The sequence below is a fragment of the Lepidochelys olivacea genome (assembly GCF_965140295.1).
Source record: "Lepidochelys olivacea isolate rLepOli2 genome assembly, chromosome: 6".
Taxonomy (NCBI): domain Eukaryota; kingdom Metazoa; phylum Chordata; order Testudines; family Cheloniidae; genus Lepidochelys; species Lepidochelys olivacea.
Genome location: NC_140416.1, coordinates 5,646,480 through 5,658,979, shown reverse-complemented (window position 1 = coordinate 5,658,979; position 12,500 = coordinate 5,646,480). Strand labels below are relative to the sequence as shown.

Here is a 12,500-nt window from a genome sequence, read left to right as displayed (position 1 = left end):
TCCATTTTGGTCAATTTCACAGTCATAGGATTTTAAAAATCAAATTTAAATGATTTCGGCTATTTAAATCTGCAATTTCACGGTGGTGTCAATGTAGGGGTCCTGACCCAGAAAGGAGTTGTGGGGAGGGGTCACAAGGTTATTGTAGGGGGGGGTTGCGGTCCTGCTGCCCTTACTTCTGTGCAGCTGCTGGTGGCGGCCCTGCCTTCAGAGCTGGGAGCTGGAGAGCGGCGGCTGCTGGCGGGGAGCCCAGCTCTGAAGGCAGAGCCACCGCCAGCAGCAGCGAAGAAGTCAGGGTGGCAATGCCATACCAGGCCATTCTTATTTCTGCGCTGCTGCCTGCAGCCCTTGGCCCTCGGTCAGCAGCCGCCACCCTCTGGCCACCCAGCTGTGAAGGCAGCAATGCAGGAGTAAGGGTGGCATGGTATGGTATGGCCACCCTTAGTTCTGCGCTGCTGGTGGCAGGGTGCGGCCTTCAGAGCTGGGTGCCCAGACAACAGCCATCGCTCTCCAGCCACCCAGCTCAGAAGGTAGCACAGAAGGAAGGGTGGCACTACCCTGATCCCCCTAAAATAACCTTGTGACCTCCCTGCAACTCCCTTTTGGGTCAGGAGCCCCAATTTGAGAAACGCTGGTCTCCCCTGTGAAATCTGTACAGTACAGGGCACATAAAAGACCAGATTTCACGGTCTGTGATGCGTTTTTCACGGCCGTGAACTTGGTAGAGCCCTACTCGTTGACCGTTCCCCTTTCTTTTGGCACAGGGAGATGGCAACCAAAAGCCCCACTGAGTTTCAGTCAGGAGCCAACAGTCCCCTTGCTGGAGGCCTATTAACCCCACAGGCGGCAGCTGCGGAAGAGCCAGGGAGCATGGAACCCATTGCAAGCGGGTTTAGCCACAGGTGCCGACTTTTCAAAGTGCTGGTGGGTGCTCGAACCCCAGCTCTACCCCAGGCCCTGTCCCAGCCCCGCCTCCTCCCACCCAGTCCCACCTCCTTCCCCGAGCGCGCAGCGTCCTTGATCCTCCCTCCCGGCCTCCCTGCACGCCGCAAAACAGCTGATTGCGGCAGGGAGGGGCAGGTGCCGATCTGCGGGGCCCTCCGGCGGGCGGGAGGGGTTGGGGGCAGTGGCGGATTTAGAGTTATTGGGGCCCCTCCTTGGGACCCAGCCAAGAAAGAGAACATTCTCTCTTATCTCTCCCCCCCGCTCCCGTTTTTCATTCTTTCTTTTTCTTCATCCTCCTCCTATAAGTCAAATGAAGTAAATGAAAATAAAGTGAGGTACTTAACTGTTTTTGTAGTCTAACTTATTTTTCCACAGACCACTTGAAGATTGCTGAGGGTCGCAGCGGACCACTTAATGATCTTTCCAAATATTGTTTCTACCGTTAGCTAACTACTGTAAAGCACTTTGGATAAAAGCGCTTTATGAAAAGAAAATGTAAAAAAATTTGGGGTGCAGGGTCTGGCCAGGACTTAGGGTGCAGGAGGAGGCTCAGGGCTGAGGGTGCAGGGTCTGGGAGGGAGTTAGGCTGCAGGTGCAGGCTGAGGGTTGGGGTGCAGGGTCTAACCAGGAGTTAGGGTGTGGGAGGGGGCTCAGGGTTGGGGAAGGAGGTTGGGGTGTGGAACGCTGACCTGGGGCAGCTCCCGTTTGTTGCGAGGGGTGCAGGTGGGGATGTGGGGGGGCGGCAGGAGTCAGGGTGGGCAGGAGGCAGGGGGTGTATGAGGGGGCTGCAGGAGTCAGGGCTGGGAGTGTGTGAGGGAGTGCTGGAGTTCCCATTTGGTGCTCAGGTTAGGGGTGGGGATGTAGGGGGGTGCAGGATTCAGGGCATGGGGTGGGGGGGCTGGGTATGTGGGGGGCTGCAGCAGTCAGGGAGGGCAGGGGGCTGGGGATTTGTGAGAGGGTGCAGAGTCAGGGCAGGGGGCTGGGAGCACCCCCACAACCTCAGCCCACACCCCCAGCCCCCTGCCCTGAGTGGCTCAGGGCAGGGGGCTGGGTGGGGTATGTGTAGGGGGAGTACGGGGGCCCTGCCTTTGGTCTGCCCTGCCCCGATTCCACCCCCTTCCCCAAGGCCCCGCCTCCGCCTCTTCTCCGCCTCCGTTCCCAGCCCCCTGCGGCCCTGCTCCTCCCCCTCCCTCCCGGAGCCACCTGAACGCCGGCAAACAGCTGTTCGGCAGCGGGGGAAGCACTGGGAGGGAGCGGGAGAGGAAGGGGCGGGAACGCAGCACGTTTCGGGGAGGAGGCGGGGAGGGGAGCTTAGTTGCTGGTTTGGGGCGGAGCCTGCAGCAGGAACCCCAGGAGCTGGCAGGATCAAACTTCTGCCCCCGCAGCTGCCCAGCCCTGGGGCCCCCTCTCACTGGGGGGCCCTGTGCCTGGGCACCCTGTGTTTCATTGTAAATCTGTCTCTGTCTCAAGGCGTCCTTCACCTCCTTGTTCCTCAGGCTGTAGATCAGGAGGTTCAGCATGGGGATCACAAGGGTACAGAACACAGCCACCAACAAACAAACCACCCTGGAACAAATTAACCAGGGAAGAGGTGGATTCTCTGTTTCCTGGTATCCCCACATCACAACTGGTTACCATTCTGGAAGGTGCCTTTTAGTGAATTTCAAGCAGTTGGGCTTAATATGGTGGTAAGTGTGTGACATTTCATAGCCGCTGAAATAGAGGCCAGATTAGGAGATTGAATTGTTTCACAATCTATGTCTTTATGGAAAACTCAGGGTGGGGTGAGGAGCAGGCTCTGTGTTTTACTGGGTGGCCTGCTTGCTCCCCAGAATGAATAATGAGCAAGTGGGGTGATCCGGGGTGCAGCTCAAACATCCAGCCGGGCTGGCCAGGGGCAGACATCAGGCCTGCAAGGGAAAGGAGAGCGTGGCAGTGACTTCACACAGGCCTTTGGCAGGAACTCAGCCTATTGGGCAAAAGCGATGAGGCGGCTGTGACCTCACAGAGCTCCCTTGACAACAGCCCGGCAGGACAGGGATGCGGGGCAGGGGGAACCTCAGGGACCCCTGTAGCCTTGCTGCAGCAAGCCTCCATCTCGCAGTCTCTTGGTCAGGACAAGGAGAGGATTGGGGTGGAGGAGATTCTTTGGGAGTTTTTGCATTTCCCTGTGGATTCTGTTGAAAGAAATCATCATCTGTGTAGAAGGTAAGAAAAAATACAGGCTCTCTGTACAAGATGGGGTACTCTATCCTAGCAGCTTTTCAGGTAGAAGCAGAGAGGTTCCATATCTCTCGGTACTGGGCACTGGTGCAGCCACTCCTGGAATATTGTGTCCATTTCTGGTGTCCACAATTTGAGACAGATGCTGATCAGTTGGAGAGGGTCCTCAGAAGAGCCACATGAACGATGAAAGGGTTAGAACACATGCCTTGTGCTGACAGACTACAGGAGCTCAATCAAAGAGAAGGTTAAGGATGAGCCCAAGAGAACAAATATTTACTAATGGGCTCTTCACTTTAGCAGATAAAGGTTATGAGCAGATAGTGGCTGGAAGCTGAAGCTAGACCAATTCACATTGGAAATAAGAAGAGCATTTTTAACCTCAGCGTTTGGAGCAATTCACCGAGGGATGTGCTGAATCCTCTCAACTGGCCTTTTTTAAAATCAAGATTAGGTGTTTTTCTAAAAAAAATCTGCTCTAATTCCTATGGAAATTATTTTGAGGGACGTTCTATGGCCGATGTGAAACAGAAAGTCAGAGCAGAGTGGTTCCTTCTGGGCTTGGAATTTATGAATCTGAGATTCGCTGGGGGCGTTTGGAATTTGTCCCTTTTTGCTTCTCTCTTCCTCCTTCCCTCTTGTCTCTTCTTCTCTTTTCTCTGCTGCTCTTCTTCCTGGGGAGGGTAGGGCTGTGCTCCAGCTGTCATTGTAGGAGACCCTCACAAAGAGGTGGGGCTGGAACTCTGCGTTGATAATGATCTCCACCATTGTGCTCTCCTGTGGTGACTAGTTGAGAATGCTCGGCCTCCAGGCCTGAGAGTCTCCACACTGATCGGCCAAGAGGGGGGCTATTGATGAGTTAATAGGGAGGAGACTCAGGCACTCTTGGCTGAGTGCAGTGAGGCCCAAGGCTCAATTCAACGGCATTTATTTGTCTGTCTGGAAGGCCATAATTTTGGAAGGCTACATCCAATTCATTCCAATATTTCAGGGAATTTCTAGGCATCAGTGGGAAGAACATTGTTGATTTTGGTGACAATTGGAAAACAACACCGCCAGAAAAGTCTGATTTCCGCACTGTGCCACTTACATTGGTGCTGGAAGCTGAAGGGCGATGTGACTTGGGAGTTAATTTAGCCAGTCAGTGCTGACTCTCCATGGGTGATTTGCATAAGTCAGCAAATGAGCCTGCAGGTTTCAGTGGGAGCGATGCCCAAGGCAGGCCGCAGGGTCAGGGTCTACGCTCAGCGTTAGTGGAGTCGGTGAGCGACAGGTGGCCGAGTTACCGCTGATGTCACAGTGTTACTGCTCAGGTTCCTCTGCCTGCAGCAACCCCTGGGCAGTGACTGTCAAGGGGAAGGTTTTGTAGATTTGAAACTTACAAAACAGGAAGCGCAGAAGAGGAATGGCTGAGATGATTTCTCAATAAAATGTAGGTTTTGTGGCAATATCCTGTGCAATTAATACTGGTTGAGGGAGGGAGACAGCATTCCTGCCCCTCCCACCACCTCTGAGCTGGGCCTCCATAAAAGAGGAAGCTACTGCTGTCCAAAGCTGGGTTAGCATTTCAGCTAACTTTGCTTCCAGGGCCTTAGCTATCACGTCAGTGGTGTGACTGTCTTTAAAAGTTGGGAGTGAACATGTTCCCCTTCATGTTATTTTTTCTCTTCTATTTAAATTATTTAAGAGATTGTCATAGATTTCGCCCTAAATAAAGGTTGTCAATTTCAAATTTAATTCAAGCTGGGCTTTACAAATCTCTAAGGATGAAGATTCCACCACCTCCATTGGTCACACTCAGAGCCAGGGAGACTGGGAATAGAGGAAAACCACCAATGAAAGCCAGGAGTCCTGACTCCCAACCCCTGCCTCAGTCACTACAATAGGTCACACTCAGAGCCAGGGAGACTGGGAATCGAGGCCCGCTGGCACGTCCCAGCGCTGGAAGGGAGTGATCCTCTAGTGGTTAGTGCGGGAGCCTAGACAAAGGACTCCTGGGCTCCATCCCTGGCTCTATCTCTGACTCCCAGTGTGACCCTGAGGCAGTGGCTTCTCCTGCCCAGGCCTCTGTCTCCATCAGTGGGGCTGGGGACACTCCCCTACAGCCCATGGGTCATCACGCTTCAGGAATGTGTGTGAGGTACAAGGAGACCTGGAGATGGAGGTGTGCTGCTGGCCGTAGGTCAGTGTTCTGAACCCCCGGCTGCTAGCCTGGGTTCATCCATCCCCTGGCAATAAAACATCATCTTGTTTTCACAGCCTCTTTCGATCTCCTGGCTTCTATCTCCTGCCCTGCTGGCAGGGCATTGGGCAGCACCCTTTCCAGCCCACCTGGGTGTGGGAGATCGAGGAGGAGGGCAAATTACGGACCATCAGTGAGCATCTGCCACCCAGCTCCATCCCATCTAGAGCAAGTGAGTGGAGTTCTCCAGAGCCATCCCCAGTGTGGGGGGAATGGCCCAGCAACAGGGCTCCCAGACCTTCCCTTGTCGGAGATTGTTCCCCACGTCGAGAGTCTTTCGGGAGAGCAGAACCTGCCACGTGCTGAACACCCCCACCCCAAATCAGTGAAATCAGTGGGAACTGAGGGCGACTCCTGCCTCCTTGGATTGGCACATCTGGGTAATTGTGATTGCCCATCACAATGGGCAATGATCAGGTTCCTGGTACCTAGCCTGGCTGAGAGCATCCCTTATCCCTGGATCCCAGACCTGGGATACAGCTGTCATTCATAGAATCATAGAATCATAGAATATCAGGGTTGGAAGGGACCTCAGGAGGTCATCTAGTCCAACCCCCTGCTCAAAAGCAGGACCAATCCCCAATTAAATCATCCCAGCCAGGGCTTTGTCAAGCCTGATCTTAAAAACTTCTAAGGAAGGAGATTCCACCACCTCCCTAGGCAACGCATTCCAGTGTTTCACCACCCTCCTAGTGAAAAAGTTTTTCCTAATATCCAACCTAAACCTCCCCCATTCTCTGTGTGGTGTTCTTATTTTATTCCTAGGGAAAAGGATCCCCAAAGGAGGTGTGAGGATCTTCGACTCTAATGTCTGCAAGAAGCTTCAGCCACCTTCACAGGTAGAAGTCACTGTCTTTCCTACAATGCCACTACTGCCCTTTCTGCTCTCCAGGCCTGCTCCCTGCAGCAGGACAGAGACGCCCCTTAACTCCCCGAGTCCTGATTTCCTGCCATTCAAGGGGTTGGGGGTTTCCATTGCCCACACACACACACCCCCCCATCAGATACTTTTCCTGTGGGAATCTCCCTAGAGCAGGGCAGAAATCTCTTCTTCTCTTCTCTGCTCCGTAAATCCACCAACACTGACCTCATCTGAGCTGCTTTGTTTATCCAAGATTAGTGGTATTTTTGGAAAACCCTTAGGGGGTGTGAGGTGGAGCAGGGGAGACGTGAGCTCCAGCAGATTCCCCTGAAAAACACCACCCTGCCTTTCTCTGGTGAGGCTAGGGCTCACTGTCCATTCTGGAGGTGAAGACCGGATGGGAGCTGCTGGATTGACCTTGATGTGCCATGTCCTTGTGTGGATGAAGGACCTACATCTCAGAGATGGCCAGCAGCAGATCTACCACATGTGTCCAGGAACAGGCTAAACAACCTACACTAATAGGTAAGTAAAATCATGGCCACATGTAGACATGAACCCCCTGATCTAAAGCCTAAGGAACAAGGATGTGAAATATACAGTAATGAAAATGACAGAGAGGAAAACGTTTACTCCGTGAATTCCTATCATAGTGTAATTCAGAGTAACTAATGGGGAAGGGTGGTAGGAGATTGGAATCCCACCATTGCTATGGGATGGGAAGCCGGGGCATTTGCACAAAGACGTGAAAAGTATCACCTGAGTTATATATTGTGACAAAGTTCCTCCTCTACCTTGGTGGGTCTTGCACTTATTGGCGGATTTGCTCGTCTTGGAGCTTCACGGCAGCCCTCGGTTTGGCCACTTTCGTGAACCCACAGTCCAGCAGGTCAACTCCTCCTGTGTCTGACCAGGAGTTGGGAGGTTTGGGGGGAACACGGGCCCACCCTCTACTCCGGGTTCCCTGTGGAATGCAGCTGTTTAGAGTGCCTCCTGGAACAGCTGTGCGACAGCTACAACTCCCTGGGCTACTTCCCCATGGCCTCCTCCCAACACCTTCTTTATCCTCACCATAGGACCTTTCTCCTGGTGTCTGATAATGCTTGTACACCTCAGTCCTCCAACGGTCCGCGTTCTCACTCTCAGCTCCTAGTGCCCCTTGCTCCCAGCTCCTTACACGCGCACCACAAACTGAAATGAGCTCCTTTTTAAACCCAGGTGCCCTGATTAGCCTGCCTTAATTGATTCTAGCAGCTTCTTGATTGGCTGCAGGTGTTCTAATCAGCCTGTCTGTCTTAATTATCTCCAGAAGGTTCCTGATTTTTCTGGAACCTTCCATGTTACCTCACCCAGGGAAAAGGGACCTACTTAACCTGGGGCTAATATATCTGCCTTCTATCACTTTCCTGTAGCCATCTGGCCTGACCCTGTCACAATATTTGTTGGCTGTCCCTATTCAATGCCCTAGGTACATTGAATGCTGTAAGATCCTAGATGTCAGTCATATTACTAAAACGCTGATTCATCAGGAAATCCTTGTTCAACACAGCATTTAAGCAGATGCCTAACTTGGTGTATCTGTTTTCATCCCCATTGATGTCATGCCTTTAGACACGGGCTCTGAATTTTCTAAATTTCCACAGTGCATCTTGTTCTGATCACTAACTCTGTTCCCCAGAGCGTTGCAAGGTAGGAGTAAATATTCCAGTCACTATCTCTAATAGTAGAGAACAACCAGGGGATGCTTTTGGATGCACTCTCTGGGTATGTCTACACTGTAATTCAAAACCTGTTGGCTAGAGCATGAGCAGAGCTTTATGAGACGGCTGCTGCTGCTGTGGACAGCCATCTCAGCACGTTTCCCATTGTCTCTCTTCTGGCTGTGGATGCTCGATTGCAGCAGCTCCGCGGAGGTCCCTACCATGCCATTTTATCTGTATCCAGCGAGTAGCTGGCACTCGATTGGAAATACATGAAGAGAATCGTCCCGTGGAATTTGGCAACAGCTGTCAGATGGGAGGCGCAGGTGGAGAAGGCCTTGCGCCTGCCCTCAGCAGAGTGGATCCTCAGCACGGCTATGATGATGATAATGTATGAAACGATGATCAGAAAAGTGCTCATTTCAAACAAACTGCCAAAGACAAAAACCAGCATCAAATTCCTATGAATGCTGCTGCAGGAGAGTTTCAGGAGAGGGGTGAGGTCACAGAAAAAGTGATTGATGACATTGGAGTCACAAAAGGATAATCTCAACAAACCACTTGTGTGTATCAAAGCATTCACAAAGCCCCAGAAGTAGGACCCAGTGACCAGCATCAGGCAGACCTTCTTGGTCATGCTGACCATGTAGAGCAGTGGATTTCAGATGACCATATAATGATCGTCCGCCATGGCGGCTATGAGGAAGATCTCAGTGGTGGCAACTACAGCAAAGAAGCCATATTGCGTAATGAACCTGCTCTAAGAAATGGCTTTGCTCTCCACTAAGAAATTGACCAGGATATTGAGAGCAATGGTGGAGAAATAACAGGTGTCTAGGAACGACAGGTTGCTGAGGAAGAAGCACATGAGTTTGTGGAGATGGGAGTTGATCTGAATTACCAAGATCATCCCTAAATTCCCCAGCAGGGTGATAAAATAGATTAGTAAAAACACTACAAAAAGCATGGACGATAAGCACTGGAGGATTTGTTAGTCCGATGAAAACCAACCTAGTCACCCTTAGAATCATAGAATATCAGGGTTAGAAGGGACCTTAGGAGGTCATCTAGTCCAACCCCCTGCTCAAAGCAGGACCAATCCCCAATTTTTGCCCTTGTGTCATTGTTTCCAGCCGTTGCCTTAGCTTGATTCTTAGCTGCTGGGATAATAAATATTATGTATTATTTCTATTGCTTTCGCACCAGGGGGCCCCAGTTGCTGACCAGGACCTGGTGGTGCTAGGTGCTGTACAAACACAGAACAAAAGGATGGTCTCCGTCCTAAAGAGCTTACCATGTATTTACAAGACAAAAGATAACAGATGTTTACAGAAAGACAGATCAGGGGAGCACAGGCAAACATGATAGGCAGTGGGCACAGGATATCACCTAACCCTATAATAACTGATGTTTGTTGGCCTAGTGCTACGGGCTGGCGGCCAGCTCCAGTCAGCTGGTTACTGCCCTCTAGGTGTTGGCCACGATTCCAAAACCTTCCTAATTTCGGCATCAGCTGCACAGTGTACACAATAGCTTCCTGGCTTTTATTAAAGCAACAATATAAAGATTAAAACTGGTGTCTGTCTTTTTAAGTTCCCTGCTCCCAACAGGCCATCACTTATCTCTAACCCACAGCACCGTAAACAACCCAGGTGTCCCTCAACTGCTGCAGACCCATGGGAGAGAGAGAGAGATTGGAACTTACTGTCAAACCCAGGCCAGCTTCATCAGCAGTCCCTAAGTCACTGGATCACCCAACAGCCTCCCAGCCACTGGCAATCTGGGTAGAGAAAGCAGCACCCTCACTGAGGTGAGGCTAAATGGATAAATAAATGTGGTGATGTGTCTCTCATACTCCCTCTGTTTCATCCAAACATCACACAGATCTCACCGTATCCAGAAGAAAGTGGCCGTAAAAGGGCTCATGAGCTCGTTTACTTACATAAGGTCCCTTTGTATTCCTTTTATTCACATCGATAGTACTGTATGGAAAAGTCATTTTAGGATCAATGAAGTTATTCTGAAAGACCCCAGATGAGGAAGATACTTAAGCATGTGCCTTACTTTAACCACACAGGTAGTTCTAAATTAATGGGATCATCCAAATGCTTAAAATTAGCACCAGGATCACAGTAAAATATCACTCAAATTTTATAAATGTGCCACAGTGTAGCCCACTATTATTATTACTTATTTTTTGTATTGTGCTAGCACCAACGTGCCTAGTCATGGGTCAGGACTCAATTGTGCCAGGCGCTGTACAAACACAGAGCAAAATGACAAAATGCTTACCAAGAAAATCAAGAGATAGCAGGTGGATACAGACAGAAATGGGGAGGACAAGGCAACGAGACAGTAGTCATCATTTTCAGAGGCTTAATATTACAGGTGGAAGATTATGTAGGTCGGACATAAACACATTAATTTTTGATCATTTGGGGCCCAGAGCACTTGCAGTGCCATGAATAAATTAGTCTGCAAAAATATTTCTCCCATTTCACTAATTTTACCTTTAAAATAATATGTGTTGTCCTAACATGTAGCACTACCTACTTCAAACTCTTCAGATCACATTGGCAAGAATTACTTTTCACATTCCTTCTTCCAAACTAAAATCAAATATAAAGTGAAGATACTTCAGGCCAGTGATACAGCTGGTGTAAATCGGCACCGCATCCGGGAGAACACCAGCTAAGAATCTGGCCCTAAATATTTCCCCCTACAGAAAATAGAACATTTATCTCAGTATTTATCCCAGTTTGGGCCATACTAGATCTAGTCAGAACGTTTTTCACACAAATATCTTTTGTTAGCCAGAGAATGCGGTGTCATTGACACAGAAACGTTGATGGGTTGATTTTGGTGGAGTTTTCGGCCAGAAGTTTTCTGAGGTGTCGGGTGCACTTTCTGGTCAACTCCAGAGAGAGAAGGAGAAAGAGAGAAAAGACAATTGAAAATCTGACCTTTTTGATCATCCAACGGACATTTTAACACAATTCAATTTTGTGAAGCCTTTTGGAAGGTTTTATTTTCGTTCCACTGTGGAATGGAGACAAATTTTGAAACCTTGAAGATTGTCACAAAAAAGAATCTTCATTCTCTGGCTGTCTCTAGTCCGTGAACCCTACTTGCTGGAAAAAAGGGACCAACTTACGGAAAGACTCCAGAGGATCCACATTGAAGGAAGGGGAGGGGAAAAAGGGCTTGTATATATATGGCTTGTATCTGTCTTTCAAGGCAAGTCACCTGAAAGCTCCAAACATCGCTCCTACTCTCAAACTAAGCAATTAAGATTCCCATCCTAGATCTTTGTTTTGGCTGCAGAATAATTGCCCTCAGATGAATTGTGCCGTGAGAAAAAGAAATGATGTTTACACCTACATCCATTCTTTCTAGTGTGTCGTGAGCTAGAGCAGGGGTTCTCAACCTTGGTTCGCGGCTTGTTCAGGCCGCGGTTCGCCGTTCCCAGCCAATGGGAGCTGCGATCGTCCGAACCTGCAGACACTCAGGTTAACAAAGCGTCTCGCGGCCCGCCAGGGACTTACCCTGAACAAGCCGCGGCCCAAGGTTGAGAACCCCTGAGCTAGAGGACTCTTTCCATAGAGACCCAGCTGGGAGGACTCTAATCATAGTGTTATAGCCTAAAGCCTAGATCCCTCAAGCCTTTTGTGTCCGCAGACTTGAGCCTATGGGTGGTGCCCTACCATCCCTCATAGGTCACAGGGCTTTGGAAGCTGTAACCAGAGAGAAGCCAAGCAGCCATCCAGCCAGGCAGACTCAAGGCCTCCGAGCCACAGAACAAAGGCCATGGTGCAGATGCAGCAGTTACAGCCTCCCTCCCCGACCTCTGAGCTAGACATGCAGCAACCTTGTGTTGCAGTTAGGAAGGGGAGCCACTCAGCCGCACTGTACAAATATTTATCGCTTCCTCCCACCCTGCTCTGAGAGAGACGTCATGTGAAAGACTCAGAACAAACTCCTTTCTGTTCCCACATCTTCTGGTGTCCTCACCAGAGAGCCTTGCCCCTTGAAGAGTATAATTTTATCGTGAAACAGACATGGCTGCATTTCAGATACAAATGACTAGCTGCCTTCTGCAAATTCCTGCCTTGGGCAAGGTGACCTGAAAAGAGCTATTTCCTGATGTAACTCACAAAGGGAGATTTCAGTTCTATTGTAATGGAAATAGTGTTCACTCCTACCTTCCAAGAGATGTTGTCTTTCTTGATTTCGAAGTACAGGATGGAAGTATGTTTATGTTTGGCATAGCATCATTTTGGGAGAGGATCCCTGTAGCGCTTTTGAGTTCTGATCATCAAGACAAGCATGGGCAGACTCATTAAAATACACCGTATTTCTCTGGGGGACAGGGGATAATCACATGCAGATGCATTATCTTTAAAAGTTTTGCAAAGGTTTTTGCCACTGTGGGGATGTGGGCTCTGTGGCTGATGTAGAACCCATCCCCTGCGTCCCCCACCCAGGGCCTGCTATAGGAGGCAGGTTGGAGCAATCCAGAGGAAGGACA

General features: G+C 50.0%; 1 pseudogene across 1 annotated transcript; it reads right to left on the bottom strand.

Moving 5' to 3' along the window:
* Positions 1 to 798: 798 nt before the first annotated feature.
* LOC311522649 (olfactory receptor 5J3-like) lies at positions 799 to 9,003 on the bottom strand (annotated as a pseudogene). Its single transcript has 3 exons — positions 8,194 to 9,003; positions 2,358 to 2,511; positions 799 to 828 (listed from the first exon to the last, which is right to left on the bottom strand). The product of its transcript is annotated as an olfactory receptor 5J3-like (transcript).
* Between the last annotated feature and the right edge of the window lie 3,497 nt (positions 9,004 to 12,500).